Below are 15,988 nucleotides of genomic sequence, written 5' to 3' on the forward strand. Positions count from 1 at the left end.
TCACAATATCTAAGCTATGGAATCAACCCAAATGCTCATCAACTAAAGATTGTATGAAGGAATTATGGGATATATATATATAGATAGATAGATATATAACATGGAATATTACACAGTGGCAAAAAAAATAAATGAAATCCTGTCATTTGCAACAAACTGGATGCAACTGGAAAAAAAATTATACTTAGTGAAATAAGCCCAGGGGCTGGCGTTGAGGTGCAGCAGGTTAACACCCTGGCCTGAAGCACCGGCATCCCATATGGGTGCCGGTTGGAGACTCATCTGCTCCACTTCTGATCCAGCTCTCTGCTATGGCCTTGGAAAACAGAAGATGGCCGAAGTCCGTGGGCCCCTGCACCCTCATGGGAGACCTGGAAGAAGCTCCTGGCTTCCGATCAGCATAGCTCCAGCTATGCTGGGAAGTGAACCATTGGATGAAAGAACTCTGTGTGTGTGTGTGTGTGTAACTGACTTTCCAATAAATAAATCTTTTTTAAAAAAAAGAAGCCCAAAAAGATAAATACCATATGTTCTCTCTGATCTATGGTAACAGAGTATCTAAATGGTAATCTATAAATGTGAAATTAACACTTTGAAATGAGATGACAGTCCTTGATTAGAAGGTTGGGGAACAATTTTTTCCATAATAATTGAACTCTTTTTTTAGTATAGGTTTAAACTTGTGTATAAAGTTAATTGAAAATGCATATTAGTAAAAAGTAATAATGAATAGGAGAGGGAGGAGGAAGAAGCATGTGAGTGCAGGTGGGAGAGCAGGTACAGTGGAAAGAATTTCTATGTTCCTTAATTTGTATTTATTAAACAGATGAATTTTATATACCTTAAATAAAATGTTTCTGAGAAAAGAAAAAAATCAAAATGGAAACAAAAAATTCCTGGAAATTATGAAGTTATGACAATATAACATGCCAAAATTTGGGATACAGCAAAAGCAGTGTTTTAAGAGGTGCCTACATCAAGAAATTGGAAAGGCAACAAATAAATCAGTTATCAATGCATCTCAAGGACTCAGAAAAACATCAACAAACCTAACCCAAGATTAGTAAGAGGAAAGAAATAAAGTTGTATGAAAAAAAATTCCAACAAACATACAAAAGATTAAATTAGGAGCTGGTTTTCTGGAAAAAAAAAAGATATGTCATTGGCCCAATTAATCAAAAGAGGGAGAAGACACAAATTAATAAAAATCAAAAATGAAAGCAGAGATATAACTGATACCACAGAAATAAAAAGAATCATCAGAAATTACTACTAAAGAGCTGTATGCCAACAAACTGGAACCTGGAAGAAATGGATAGATTCCTGTACACATACATCCTACATAAACTGAGCCATGAATACACCGAAAACCTTAGACCCATAACCAAGATGGAAATTCAATCAATAAAATACCCTCCCAACAAGAAAAGCCCAGGACCCAGTGGCTTCATAATGAATTGTATCAGACATTTAAAGAACTAACTCCATTTTTCTCAAACTATTCAAAACAATTGAAAGGGAGGGAATCCTCCCAATTCTTTCTATGAAGCCAGCATCACCTTAATTACTAACCCTGAAAAGGATTCAACAGAGATAGTGAACTACAGACCAATTCCCCTGATGAACATAGATGTAAAAATCCTCCAAAAATTCTAGACTATCGAAGCAATAACACATCAGAAAGATCATTCACCTAGACCAAGTGAGATTTATCCCTGGTATGCAGGAATGGTTCAACATTCACAAATCAATGTGATACAACTTAGCAACAAACTCAAGAAAAATAAGCATATCATTATCTCAATAGTTCCAGAGAAAGAATCTGACAAAATACCATCCTTTCATGATAAAAAAGAGAAGCAAATTAGGTATAGAAAGAACATTCCTAAAACAAATCAAACCAGCATCTTATTGACTGGGTAAAGTTGGAAGCATTTCCACTAAGGTCTGGAACCAGACAAGTATGCCCACTTTCACCATTGTTATTCAATATATTCCTGGAAGTTTTAGCCCAAGCTTTAGGCAAGAAAAAGAAATCAAAGGGATCAAATTGGAAATGAGGAAATCAAATTTTCCCTATTTGAAGATGACATGATTCTAATGAAGCCAAAAGACTGCACTAAGAGACTATCAGGACTCATAAAAGAATTTGGCAAAGTTGCAGTACAGAGGGGCACAGTGGGTTAATCCTCTGCCAGCAGTGCCGGCATCCCACATGGGCACCAGTTCTAGTCTTGGCTGCTCCTCTTCTGATCCAGATCTCTTCTGTGACTTAGAAAAGCAGTAGAAGATGGCCCAAACCCTTGGGCCCCTGGACCTAAGGGGAAGACCTGGAGGAAGCTCCTGGCTCCAGGCTTCAGATTGTCGCAGCTCTGGCCATTGCGGCCATTTGGGGAATGAACCAGCAGACAGAGGACCTTTCTCTGTTCTCTGTCTCTGCCTCTCACTGTCTGTAACTCTACCTGTCAAATAAATAAATAAAAATCTTTTTTTAAAGTTGCAGTATATAAAATTAACACAAAAAATCAATAGCCTTTATATACACACAGAATGCCATTGCTAAGAAAGAACTTATAAGATCAGTCCCATTCACAATACCTACAAAACATTTAATTCATTTGAATAAATTTAAACAAGGAAGTGAAATATCTTTATGATTAAAATTACAAACCTTTAAATAAAAATAGGAAGATACAAAAAATGGAAAAATCTTCCATGTTTGCAGAAAAATTATCATTAAAATATCAATACTACTGAAAGCAACTGACAGATTCTGTGCGATTCTGAAAAAAAAAATCAAAAGCTGTCTTTTCAAGTCTAGAAAACACGATGCCAAAATACACATGGAAACCCAAGAGACTGAATAGCTAAAGTAGTCTTAATCCACATAAATAATGCTGGAGTCATCACAATACCAGTTTTTGAGACATACTATAGGGCAGTTATAAATATAACAGCCTAGTACTGGCTTAGAATAGACATTAGATCAATGGAACAGAATAGAAATCCCAGAAATCAATCCAGATATCTAAAAGTAACTAATCTTTGATTTAAAAAAAAGCTAAAAATCTATCCCTGGAGAAGGGAAGTCTCAATAAATGGTGCTGAAAAATTGGATCAATGTGTGCAGAAATATGAAACAAGATAAATACCTTTCCCAAAATGAATCAAGGATCTGAATATACAACATGATACCATCAAATTACTGAAGTAAATTGTGGAGGAAATTCTGAAAAACATTGGCATAGACAAAGACTTAGTGAATAAGAAACCAGAAGCACAAGCATTAAAAGCAAAAATAGACAAATGGAATTATATCAAGATATGAAGATACTGAAATGCAAATAAAACACTCAACAAAGTAAAGAGGCAACCAACAGAATGGGATAAATTATATGAAAGCTATGCAACTAATAAAGAATATCCAGGATCTATAAAGAGGTCAAGAAACTCAATGACCCAAAACAAACTATTTAAGATATAGGTAAAGGAAATGAACAGGAATTTTTCTTTTTATGTACTTTTTAAAAAAATACTTAAGGTAGGACAGCACCATGGCTCAGTAGGCTAATCTTCCACCTGTGGCGCCGGCACACAGGGTTCTAGTTCTGGTTGGGGCTCTGGATTCTGTCCCAGTTGCTCCTCTTCCTGTCTAGCTCTCTGCTGTGGCCCAGGAGTGCAGTAGAGGATGGCCCAAGTCCTTGGGCCCTGCACCCACATGGGAGACCGGGGGAAGCACGTGGCTCCTGGCTTCGGATAGGAGTTGTTCACCGGCCACAGCGGCCATTGCATGGTGAACCAATGGAAAAAGGAAGACCTTTCTCTCTCTCACTGTCCACTCTGCCTGTCAAAAATAAATAAAAAAAATACTTAAGGTACACAAATTTAACTTACTTCATATATATTTAGAAACATAGTGATACTTCCCACTCTACCCACCCTCCCACTCATGGCCCCACACTTCCTCCTCAACCCTCATCTATTACTACTCTTAATTTTTATAAAGATCTATTTTCTGTTTACTTTATACTCATAAGATTAATCCTACAATAATAGTTCAAAAAATAGAAGGAAAAACACTGTTCCTCAACAATAGATAAGAGATGTAAATAATCATTGAATCTCAAAATGTCAATTTTACCCCTACACATTATATTTCAGGTACTTTTTTAGTTAATGCATATCAGGGGAAACATATGGTATTTGTCTTTTGAGGACTGGCTTACTTCACTATAACGGTTTTTAGTTGCTTATATTTTGTCACAAAATACAGGATTTCCTTTTTTTTTAATCAATGAATAGTATTCCACAGTGTATAAATACCATAATCCCCTTATCAGGCACTTTTCAAAGGATGAAGTTCAAATGATCAATAGACACATGAAAAATGCTTTGTATCTACCCATCAGGGAGCTAAAAATAAAAACTATAATCAAGCTTCAGTTCATCCCAGTTAGAATGTCTGTCATAGTCAGTCCCAAAGAGACAAATATCATTTGTTTTCCCTGATTGGTGACAACTGAGCACCAAAGGGGAACCCTGTTGAAGTGAAATGGACACTATAAGAAACAACCACCTGATCAGCTCTTGTCCTGACTCTAGATGTACAATGTAATACTTTATCCTTTTTAGTATTTGTTGTTGTTGTTGTTGTTCTAGTAGTAGTGGTTGAACTCTGTAATTAACACACAATTATTCTTAGGTGTTTAAATTTTAACTGAAAAGTGATCCCTGTTAAATATAAGAGTGGAGGGCGGAGCCAAGATGGTGGATAGTGAGGACGTGCACCATAGTTTGGGAAAATAAAGTTTCATAAAAGTGGAATTACTGTAGCCTCAGGAAAAGATCCCAGAAAAAAACTGCAGAGGAAATGCTTCTCGATCTAGTGGATGTGACACAGAGGACCTACAGGGAGCCCACCATGTGGAAACCCAACCGCGGGAGACGAGCCGCAGAATCTCACCAGTGCAGGAACGAAAGGAAGGTAAGACAAAGGCGTCAGAAACCCGAGACATTGGGGGGGGGGGAAGCAGAGGCCTCTCTATTCACTCACCGAGCAAAACAAAGAGCCAGCGCCATTTTACATATGTAAAGCGCCTACAAGGAGTTCACAAACTCAGTAACTTTGGAAAGTTGGTGAAACTTGAGAACACATTGAGGGCTGCATAAACTCTTTGTGTGGTCCCAGGGGTAGATCAAATGAATACTCACAGAGGCCAGATTAAAACTACACTTAATTCCACTCACCTGTGCCGAATAACTTCCCAACTGAGTCAAAAAAAAAAAGAGAGAGAGAGAGTGCGCGCAATCTAGCAAGCAGCAAGGGAGAGAACAATCTGGGTGAGTCACTTTTTCCACAGCCTTACCTGAAGAATCAAATGGAGCTTGCTGGCCACACCCATCAGAGCCCCTAAGGATCCAACAAAGCAGACAGCCCACTAAGAGGCATAGTATAACGAGAAAAAAACACCACAGCCAAAAAAAAAAAAAACATAAATTAACTCCAAAATGCCAAAAAATAAATGCAGAAACCGAGGTAACAAGAGCAAGGAAGACATTATGATGCCCCCAAATGAACAAGACACCCCAATCCAAGATTATGCAGATGAAGAGATAGAGGAAATGCAAGAAGCGGATCTCAAAAAATTGATAAGAACATTAAGAAGTTCTCAAAAACAAATTCTTGAACTACAGAAATCCTTAATGGACAAGACAGAAAATCTCTCTCGTGAAAATGAAATACTAAGGAGGAATCAAAATGAAATCAAACAACTAGTAGAACATGAAACTGTGAAAGTGACAAAAAACCACAATGAAATGAAGAACTCAATAGATCAAATGACAAACATGTTAGAGAGCCTTAAAAACAGGATGGGTGAAGCAGAACAGAGAAGATCGGATTTAGAAGACAGAGAACAGGAAAGGAAACAGTCAAATCAAAGAAAAGAAGAAATCAGAAATCTAAAAAAATACTGTCAGGAATCTACAGGATACTATTAAAAAACCCAACATTCGGGTTCTAGGAGTTCCTGAAGGCATGGAGAGGGAGAAAGGATTAGAAGGCCTTTTTAGTGAGATACTAGCAGAAAATTTCCCAGGTTTGGAGAAGGACAGAGACATCCTAGTACAGGAAGCTCATACAACCTCTAATAAACATGATCAAAAGAGATCCTCACCACGACATGTCGTAATCAAACTCACCACAGTGAAACACAAAGAAAAGATCCTAAAATGTGCAAGAGAGAAACGCCAGATTACTCTCAGAGGATCTCCAATTAGACTCACAGCAGACTTCTCATCAGAAACCCTACAAGCTAGGAGAGAATGGCGAGATATAGCCCAGGTACTAAGAGAGAAATCTGCCAGCCCAGAATATTATATCCTGCAAATCTCTCATTTGTGAATGAAGGTGAAATAAAGACCTTTCACAGCAAACAGAAATTGAAAGAATTAGTCGCCACTCGTCCAGCCCTGCAAAAGATGCTTAAAGATGTGTTACATACAGAAACACAGAAACACGGTCACCAATATGAAAGAAGATAAAGGAAGGAAACCTCACAGCAAAAGATCACAGGAGTCTCAAACCATATATTAGAAAATATCTTTGGCAAATGACAGGGCAAAATTACTCCTTCTCAATAGTCACATTGAATGTTAATGGTCTGAACTGTCCAGTTAAAAGACACCAATTGGCTGATTGGGTTCAGGAACAAAACCCATCTTTTTGCTGCTTACAAGAAACTCATCTTTCCAACAATGATGCATACAGACTGAAAGTGAAAGGCTGGAAAAATATATACCATGCCAACAGAAATGAAAAAAGAGCAGGCATAGCCATCTTAATATCGGACAACATAAACTTTACCACAAAAACTGTTAGGAGAGACAAAGAGGGGCACAATTTAATGATGAAGAGATCCATTCAACAGGAAGATATAACGGTTATCACTGTATATGCACCTAATTACAGGGCACCAGCTTATTTAAAAGACTTGTTAAGGAAGTTAAAGGGAGACTTAGAGCCCAATACAATAATACTGGGGGACTTCAATACTCCACTCTCAGAGATAGACAGATCAACAGGACAGAAGATCAACAAGGAGACAGTAGATTTAAATGACACTATAGCCCAAATGGATCTAACAGATATCTACAGAACATTTCATCCTACATCTAAGGACTTTACATTCTTCTCAGCAGTACATGGAACCTACTCTAGGATTCACCACATAGTAGGCCATAAAGCAAGTCTCAGCAAATTCAAAAGAATTAGAATCATACCATGCAGCTTCTCAGACCACAAAGGAATGAAATTGGAAATTAGCAACTCGGGAATCCCTGGAGCACGTGCAAACACATGCAGATTGAACAACATGCTCCTGAATGAACAATGGGTCACAGAAAAAATTAAAAGAGAAATCAAAAATTTTCTGGAAGTAAATGAGGATAAAAGCACAACATACCAAAACCTATGGGATACAACAAAAGCAGTGTTAAGAGGAAAGTTTATATCAATAGGTGCCTACATCAAGAAATTGGAAAGGCACCAAATAGATGAGCTTTCAAGTCATCTCAAGGATCTAGAAAATCTGCAGCAAACCAAACCCAAACCAGTAGGAGAAGAGAAATAATTAAAATCAGAGAAGAAATCAACAGGATTGAAACCAAAAAAACATTACAAAAAATCAGCCAAACAAGGAGCTGGTTTTTTGAAAAATAAACAAAATTGACACCCCATTGGCCCAACTAACTAAAAAAAGAAAAGACCCAAATCAATAGGATCGGAGATGAAAATGGAACACAACAACAAACACCACAGAAATAAAAAGAATCATCAAAAATTACTACAAGGACTTGTATGCCAGCAAACAGGGAAATCTATCAGAAATGGACAGATTCTTGGACACATACAACCTCCCTAAATTGAGCCAGGAAGACATAGAAAACCTAAACAGACCCATAACTTATCCCTGGAATAAGGACAGCCTATTCAATAAATGGTGCTGGGAAAATTGGATTTCCACGTGCAAAAGCTTGAAGCAAGACCCCTTTCACCTTACACAAAAATTCACTCAACATGGATGGCAGATGTCCTAAACAACACTCCGGCCTCAGAATCAGCCCTCAAGGCATTCAGATCTGGCTGAAGAGCCCATGAGAGTATAGCAGGCATGGAAAGCCAAGATATCATGGAAAAAAAAAAGACCTAAATGAATGATCTCTGTGAGTGAGATCCCAGTGGAAAGAACGGGGCCATCAAAGAAGGAGGTACCCTTCTCCGAAGGGAGGAGAGAACTTCCACTTTGACTATGACCCTGTCGGAATAAGATCAAAGTCAGCGAACTCTAAAGGCTTCCATAGCCCTGGCAACTCATGACTAGAGCCCAGGGAGATTACTGACGCCATGAACAGGAGTGTCAAATTGTTAAGTCAGCAACAGGAGTCACTGTGTATTTACACCCCATGCGGGATCTGTTCCTCATGTGTCGTCTAAAGCCAAGTGATGCTATGACTGGTACTGAAACAGTATTTTTATACTTTGCGTTTCTGTGTGGGCGCAGACTGATGAGGTCTTTGCTAATTATATACTGAAGTGATCTTCTGTATATAAAGAGAATTGGAAATGAAAAAAAAAAACAACCTGGTGTTAAAATGGAAATGGCATAGAAAATTAATTATTTTGAAAAAAAAATTATGTAGGATCTCTGTCTTTAATGTGCTGTACATTGCTATTTAATGCTATAATTAGTAATCCAATGGTAGTTTTTTCACTTGATGTTGCTATATGGGCAAAATGTTGAAATCTTTACCTAATATATACTAAACTGATCTTCTGTATACAAAGAGAATTGAAAATGAATCTTTACATGAATGGAAGGGGAAAGGGAGCGGGAGGGGGGAGGGTTGCGGGCGGGAGGGAAGTTATGGGAGGGGGGAAGCCATTGTAACCCATAAGCTATACTTTGGAAATTTATATTCATTAAATAAAAGTTTAATAAAAAAAAAAGAAATGAAAAAAAAAAAAGACCTAAATCTACGACCCGAAACCATCAAGTTATTGAGAGCATTGGAGAAACCCTGCAAGATATAGGTACAGGCAAAGACTTCTTTGAAAGGACCCCAGGAGCACAGGCAGTCAAAACCAAAATTAACATTTGGGATTGCATCAAATTGAGAAGTTTCTGTACTTAAAAAGAATCAGGAAAGTGAAGAGGCAACCGACAGAATGGGAAAAAATATTCGCAAACTATACTACAGATAAAGGGTTGATAACCAGAATCTACAAAGAAATCAAGAAAATCCACAACAACAAAACAAACAATCCACTTAAGAGATGGGCCAAGGACCTCAATAGACATTTTCGAAAGAGGAAATCCAAATGGCCAACAGACACATGAAAAAATGGTCAAGATCACTAGCCATCAGAGAAATTCAAATCAAAACCACAATGAGGTTTCACCTCACCGCGGTGAGAATGGCTCACATTCAGAAATCTACCAACAACAGATGCTGGAGAGGATGTGGGGAAAAAGGGACACTAACCCACTGTTGGTGGGAATGCAAATTTATTAAGCCACTATGGAAGTCACTCTGGAGATTCCTCAGAAACCTGAATATAACCCTACCATACAACTCAGCTATCCCACTACTTGGAATTTACCCAAAGGAAATTAATTTGGCAAATAAAAAAGCCATCTGCACATTAATGTTTATTGCAGCTCAATTCACAATAGCTAAGACCTGGAACCAACCCAAATGCCCATCAACAGTAGACTGGATAAAGAAATTATGGGACATGTACTCCATAGAATACTATACAGCAGTAAGAAACAACAAAACCCAGTCATTTGCAACAAGATGGAGCAATCTGGTAAACATCATGCTGAGTGAATTAATCCAGTCCCAAAGAGACAAATGTCATTTGTTTTCCCTGACCGGCGACAACTGAACACCAAAGGGGAACCCTGTTGAAGTGAAATGGACACTATAAGAAACAATGACCTGATCAGCTCTTGTCCTGACTCTAGATGTACAATGTAATACTTTATCTTTTTTAGTATTTGTTGTTGTTGTTGTTGTTGTTCTATTACTAGTGGTTGAACTCAGTAATTAACACACAATTATTCTTAGGTGTTTAAATTTTAACTGAAAAGTGATCCCTGTTAAATTTAAGAGTGGAAAAAGAGAGGGAGGAGATGTACTATTTGGGACATGCTCAATCGGACTTGCCCCAAATGGTGGAGTTAGAAATGTGCCAGGGGTTTCCAATACAATCCCATCAAGGTGGCATGTACCAATGCCATCTCACTAGTCCAAGTGATCAATTTCAGTTCACAATTGATCACACTGATAGGTCTAAAAATCAAAGGGATCACACAAACAAGACAAGTGTCTGCTAATACTAACTGATAGAATCAAAAAGTGAGATAAGGATCCAACATGGAAAGCGGGATACACAACATACTCATAGAATGGCAGATGTCCTAAACAGCACTCTGGCCTCAGAATCAGCCCTTAAGGCATTCGGTTCTGGCTGAAGAGCCCATGAGAGTATTGTAGGCATGGAAAGCCAAGACACTCTGGAAAAAAAAAGACCTAAATGAAAGATCTCTGTGAGTGAGGTCCCAGTGGAAAGAATGGGGCCATCAAAGAAGGAGGTACCTTTCTCCAAAGGGAGGAGAGAACTTCCACTTTGACTATGACCCTATTGGAATAAGATCAAAGTCAGCAAACTCTAAAGGCTTCCATAGCCCTGGCAACTCATGACTAGAGCCTAGGGAGATTACGGACGCCATAAACAAGAGTGTCAAATTGTTAAGTCAGCAACAGGAGTTACTGTGTACTTACATCTCATGTGGGATATGTCCTTAATGTGTTGTCTAATGTGCAGTGATGCTATAACTAGTACTGAAACAGTATTTTTACACTTTGTGTTTCTGTGTGGGCACAAACTGATGAAATCTTTACTAATTATATACAGAATTGATCTTCTGTATATAAAGATAATTGGAAATGGAAAAAAAACCTGTGTTAAATTGGAAATGGCATAGAAAATTAATTTTTAGAAAAATATTATGTAGGATGTCTGTCTTTAATGTGCTGTACACTATTACTTAATTCTATAACTAGTACTCAAACAGTATTTTTTCACTTTGTGTTGCTATGTGAGGGCAAACTGTTGAAATCTTTACTTAATATATACTCAACTGATCTTCTGTATATAAACAGAATTGAAAATGAATCTTGATGTGAATGGAAGGGGAGAGGGAGCAGGAAAGGGGAGGGTTGTGGGTGGGAGTGAAGTTATGGGATGGGGGAAGCCATTGCAATCCATAAGCTGTACATTGGAAATTTATATTCATTAAATAAAAGTTTAATAAATGAAAAAAAAAGGAAACATAAATGCTGGAGAGGATGTGCAGGAAAAGGTACCCTAATCGACTGTTGCTGGCAATGTAAACTTGTATAACCATTATCCTGGACATTATGGCAATTTCTCAGAGATCTGAATATAGACCTACCACATGACCTATCATACTATGCTTCAGAATTTAGTAAAACTAAATTAAATCAGCATATGAAATATTTGTATCCCTTTTGTCTATTGTAGCTCAATTCACAATAGCTAAGATATAATCAACTCAGATTTCCATCAGCTGATGACTGGCTCAAGAAAATGTTGTATACATATATAGTATGGGATACAACTTAGCTAAAAAATACAATCCTTTCTTTTGCAACAAAATTGATGCAATGGAAACCATTATGCTTAGTGAAATCAGCCAGTCTCAAAGAGAAATATTTTCTTTTTAAACTTTTATTTAGTAAATATAATTTTTCAAAGTACAGTTTGTGGATTACAATGGCTTTTTCCCCCCATAATTTCCCTCCCATACACCCCTCCCTTCTCCCACTCCCTCTCCCATTCCATTCATATCAAGATTCATTTTCAATTATCTTAATATATACTAAAGTGATCTTCTATGTATAAAGTTTTCATCAGTTTGCACCCACACAGAACATAAAATGTAAAATACTGTTTCAGTACCTGTTATACCATTAATTCACATTGAACAACACATAAATGACAGAGATCCCACATAAGGAATGAGTACACAGTGACTCCTGTTGTTGACTTAACAATTTGACACTCTTGTTTATGGCGTCAGTAATCTCCCTAGGCTCTAGTCATGAGTTTGCAAGGCTATGGAAGCCTCGAGTTCACCGAATTTGAATATGACATTGTCTAAGTAAGATCGAAGTGGAAGTACTCTCCTCCCTTCAGAGAAAAGCACCTCCTTCTTTGATGGCCCTGTTCTTTCCACTGGGATCTCACTCACAGAGATCTTTCATTTAGGTCTCTTTTTTTTGCCAGAGTGTCTTGGCTTTCCATGCCTAAAATACTCTCATGGGCTCTTCAGCCAGATCCGAATGCCTTAAGGGCTGATTCTGAGGCCAGAGTGCTGTTTAGGACATCTGCCATTCTATGAGTCTGCTGTGTATCCTACTTCCCATGTTGGATCGTTCTCTCCCTTTTTTATTCTATCAGTGTTAGCAGACACTAGTCTTGTTTGTGTGATCCCTTTGACTCTTAGACCTATCAGTGTGATCAACTGTGAACAGAAATTGATCACTTGGACTAGTGAGATGGCATTGGTACATGCCATCTTGATGGGATTGTATTGGAATCCCCTGGAACATTTCTAACTCCACCATTTGGGGCAAGTCCGATTGAGCATGTCCCAAATTATACATCTCCTCCCTCTCTTTTTCCAACTATTATATATAACAGGGATCACTTTTCAGTTAAATTTCAACACCTAAGAATAAATGTGTTTATTACACAGTTCAACCAATAGCATTAACTAGAACAGAAAAATACTAAAAGGGATAAAGTATTAAATTGTATATCAACAGTCAGGACAAGGGATGATCAAGTCACTGTTTCTCGTATTTTCTGATATGTGGCAGTTAATATTGAATACAATAAAATGTATAGGAATGAAACATTTTCTAATATGACCTGTTTTTAGCCTTTGTTTATATTTCTGTGGAATTCTGGTCTTCCTACTTTTTACTTGTTGAGTATTATGGTTAGTGATGATTTTAGCCTATGAATATATGGTGGATTAAAATTATGTCTGCAAATGATGAAATCAAGAGAAGGGAGGGTGCCAGAAGTATTGTGAGGTCAGTGGGGGAAAGTGTGGTTTCTTGGAACTTCACTTATGGAATGCATGAAATAGATTCTGTTTATATTAAGAAAAAAAACAAAATATAATAAATTATGTAATAAATTTCATTTTAAAAACAGTAAGAAAAAGATAAGAGGATATGGTGGGAAGTATCAATATGCTCTCAAAATTGTATATATGAAATACATTTAAACTTTTCCACTTAAATAAAAATGTTATATGATAGAATCTAAATTCATAAGTCTCCCTTGATAAATTTTTATTTTTTACCCTAGAAACATTTTACGTATATAACCTCCAGGTATTACATATATACAATTTAGCAACATAATACTTTTCACCCTCCCCTCCCTCCTGCCCAAGCTCCCACACTTTTTCCTATTCTCTCTCCTATTCCCATTTTATTTTTTTTTACAAAGATCTATTTTAAGTTAAATTTATACTCATTATATTAACCCTACACTAAGTAAAGAGTTCAACAAATAGAATGAAGAAAGAGTGTTCCTCTCAACAATCAAGACAAGGGCTATTCAAAGTCATCGCATCTCAAAACATCTACAGAAGACAAATCTAATGTCACTTGGTTAACTTTGAAATACAGGTTTTCCCTAGCATAGTATGTGCAGATAAAAAATGTGAAAATACCTGTTATATATGGTTATCATAATAATAAAGTAACTACCAGATTGGACAGAGATGAAAATGACCTAGAGTAGGTTAATTTTTCCTCAAGATTTAAAACTATTAGCCATGTATACTCAACACAGAAAATTCTGGCTGTCCCTTTAAAGGATTCTGCATAAGAATTTGATATCATGTAGTGATAATGGATATCTTTGTTTTGAATTTGGGAGAAATTATTTGGGAAGATGGAACAATCGCTGTTTAGTTTATCCCGTTATTTTGTTATTTCTTATGACTAATGATAACTCAGGAAAAACTAATTGGAGCTTTTTAAGAAAAATTCATTTAAAATAATTATCGGCCTCCAGAATTGAGATACTAATTAGGCTTTGTAGGATTTCATTTAAAAAGGAAAAATTATAACATCAAGTAATCACAAGAAAGTAGAAATGGCTAAGACATCAGAGTAGTTTGTAAAATTAACATATGTAGAGAAAATTTTATGTATTAGTCAAAGAATTAGCTTTCATCATTTACCACTGGCATGCTATATTTAAAAATTATACCCAAAGGCCAATACTATCTTAATTTTTTAATTCCCTCTACTGTAATTTTGAAAATTGCTGTTTTATATTTTATTGTGGACCTGCTGAATATAATGCTGTCAACTAAGTGCCCAGAGAAAGGCAGAAATGGCCATGTAGATAATTAGAAAACTGAAGATTTGCTATAGAATATAAATAAGAAATTATAATAGTAAATTCAAATCTTAATGTTTAAAAATTTCTTATTAGTTGCTTTCTCCAGATGCTCTCAGCAATTTCTTAAGAAAACTTAAAATTATGCATTAGGGCACAAAGAATTTTTTTCTGCTTTTGCATCTCAGAAACATCATGCTTAAAAACCAAAGTGCCATCTTGTTTAAAAGTGAATACCAAGAGGTATTATATCTTCTTTCCCTGTGAAAATTCAGTTCCAAGATGTAATTTCCTGCTTGTCAAAAAGATCTGAAAGGACTACATGTACTTTCAAAGTCCAAGAAGCAGGACATGACTTTCGCGGCACACAACAGCTAAGGGTTCTCAGCATTCTGCCTCCATTCACTCTCCCCAACCTCACCAACACATACACACAAGTCAAAGAAAGCAAATGACAAGCAAGATTTTCTGGACAAAAACACTGATGAGTTCCTATATGTGGAGTTCTCCAAAAGAGACAGCACGTCATCTGTCTCATAAGCCAAGGGACAGATTACATGCCAACCAATATAGTTATCACAGAGATAGCACCCAGAAAAATAATATGTTCTCCTGTCAAGTCCTATTGTTTCCTAGAATCTGGTTTTATGGTTTTATTCTTAATTCTATATTGAGCCCTTATGAATCATGACAACATCAACGTGATTAAAAACACATTTAATAAGCTAGACTCCCTTGTATCCATCACCATCATGGACACCCTGTAAAACAAAACTCTAATTTATAGCCCATTGCAGTAACCAGCCTATTCAGTCAGGTGCAGTATATGAAAAACAACTGTTGACATATGTGACTACTATTATCATTCCACCTCAGAGTGAGTTACTGCCAAATTTTATCACAATGGCTGAAATGGGAGAAACATTTTTGTTTAGGTATCTCTACACAGTGCCTGATACCTTGGTGTATATAACACACTGATCATGAGAACTTCAGTGAATATTTCACATATTGGTCACATGACCCAGAGCTCCTTGGAGACACATCAGTCTGAATTGTGGAGCAAATTCCACAGCTCTTTAGCAAGTACTCTTGGTTCTTCAATGGCAGCACCTATATAAGAAAGGCCAAAATCTGTTCCAAGGCTTAAGTTCCATACCTACCCCAGGTGGTAATAAGCAGTGGAAGAACTGTTTCTATAAATCCCCAGCAAGCATCCTCTTGTCACTCACAAACTCCTTTCTATCCTCTCATTTCTTTCAATCAAAGAATCAGTGCCCAGTACCCAACCTGTGTCCAGCAATGACAAGCACACAAAGGTTTAAAGAACTTAATTCAGAACTTTTCAGCTGTTCTTGTAACATTACATAACCCTGATATGATTTCAGTTTATAATCAAACTATACACTAACATGGAGATAGCACTGTTGTGCAATTACAGACTATTATAGTGCCTCATTGGGCTAAAGT

The 15,988-nt window shown here is 36.9% G+C and overlaps 1 pseudogene; it reads left to right on the forward strand.

Moving 5' to 3' along the window:
- The window catches only part of LOC133752551 (transmembrane protein 106C-like), a 74,585-nt pseudogene extending 58,984 nt beyond the window's left edge, over positions 1-15,601 (forward strand).
- Positions 15,602-15,988: the final 387 nt, after the last annotated feature.

This window comes from Lepus europaeus, chromosome X (assembly GCF_033115175.1).
Source record: "Lepus europaeus isolate LE1 chromosome X, mLepTim1.pri, whole genome shotgun sequence".
In the NCBI taxonomy this organism is placed as follows: Eukaryota; Metazoa; Chordata; class Mammalia; order Lagomorpha; family Leporidae; genus Lepus; species Lepus europaeus.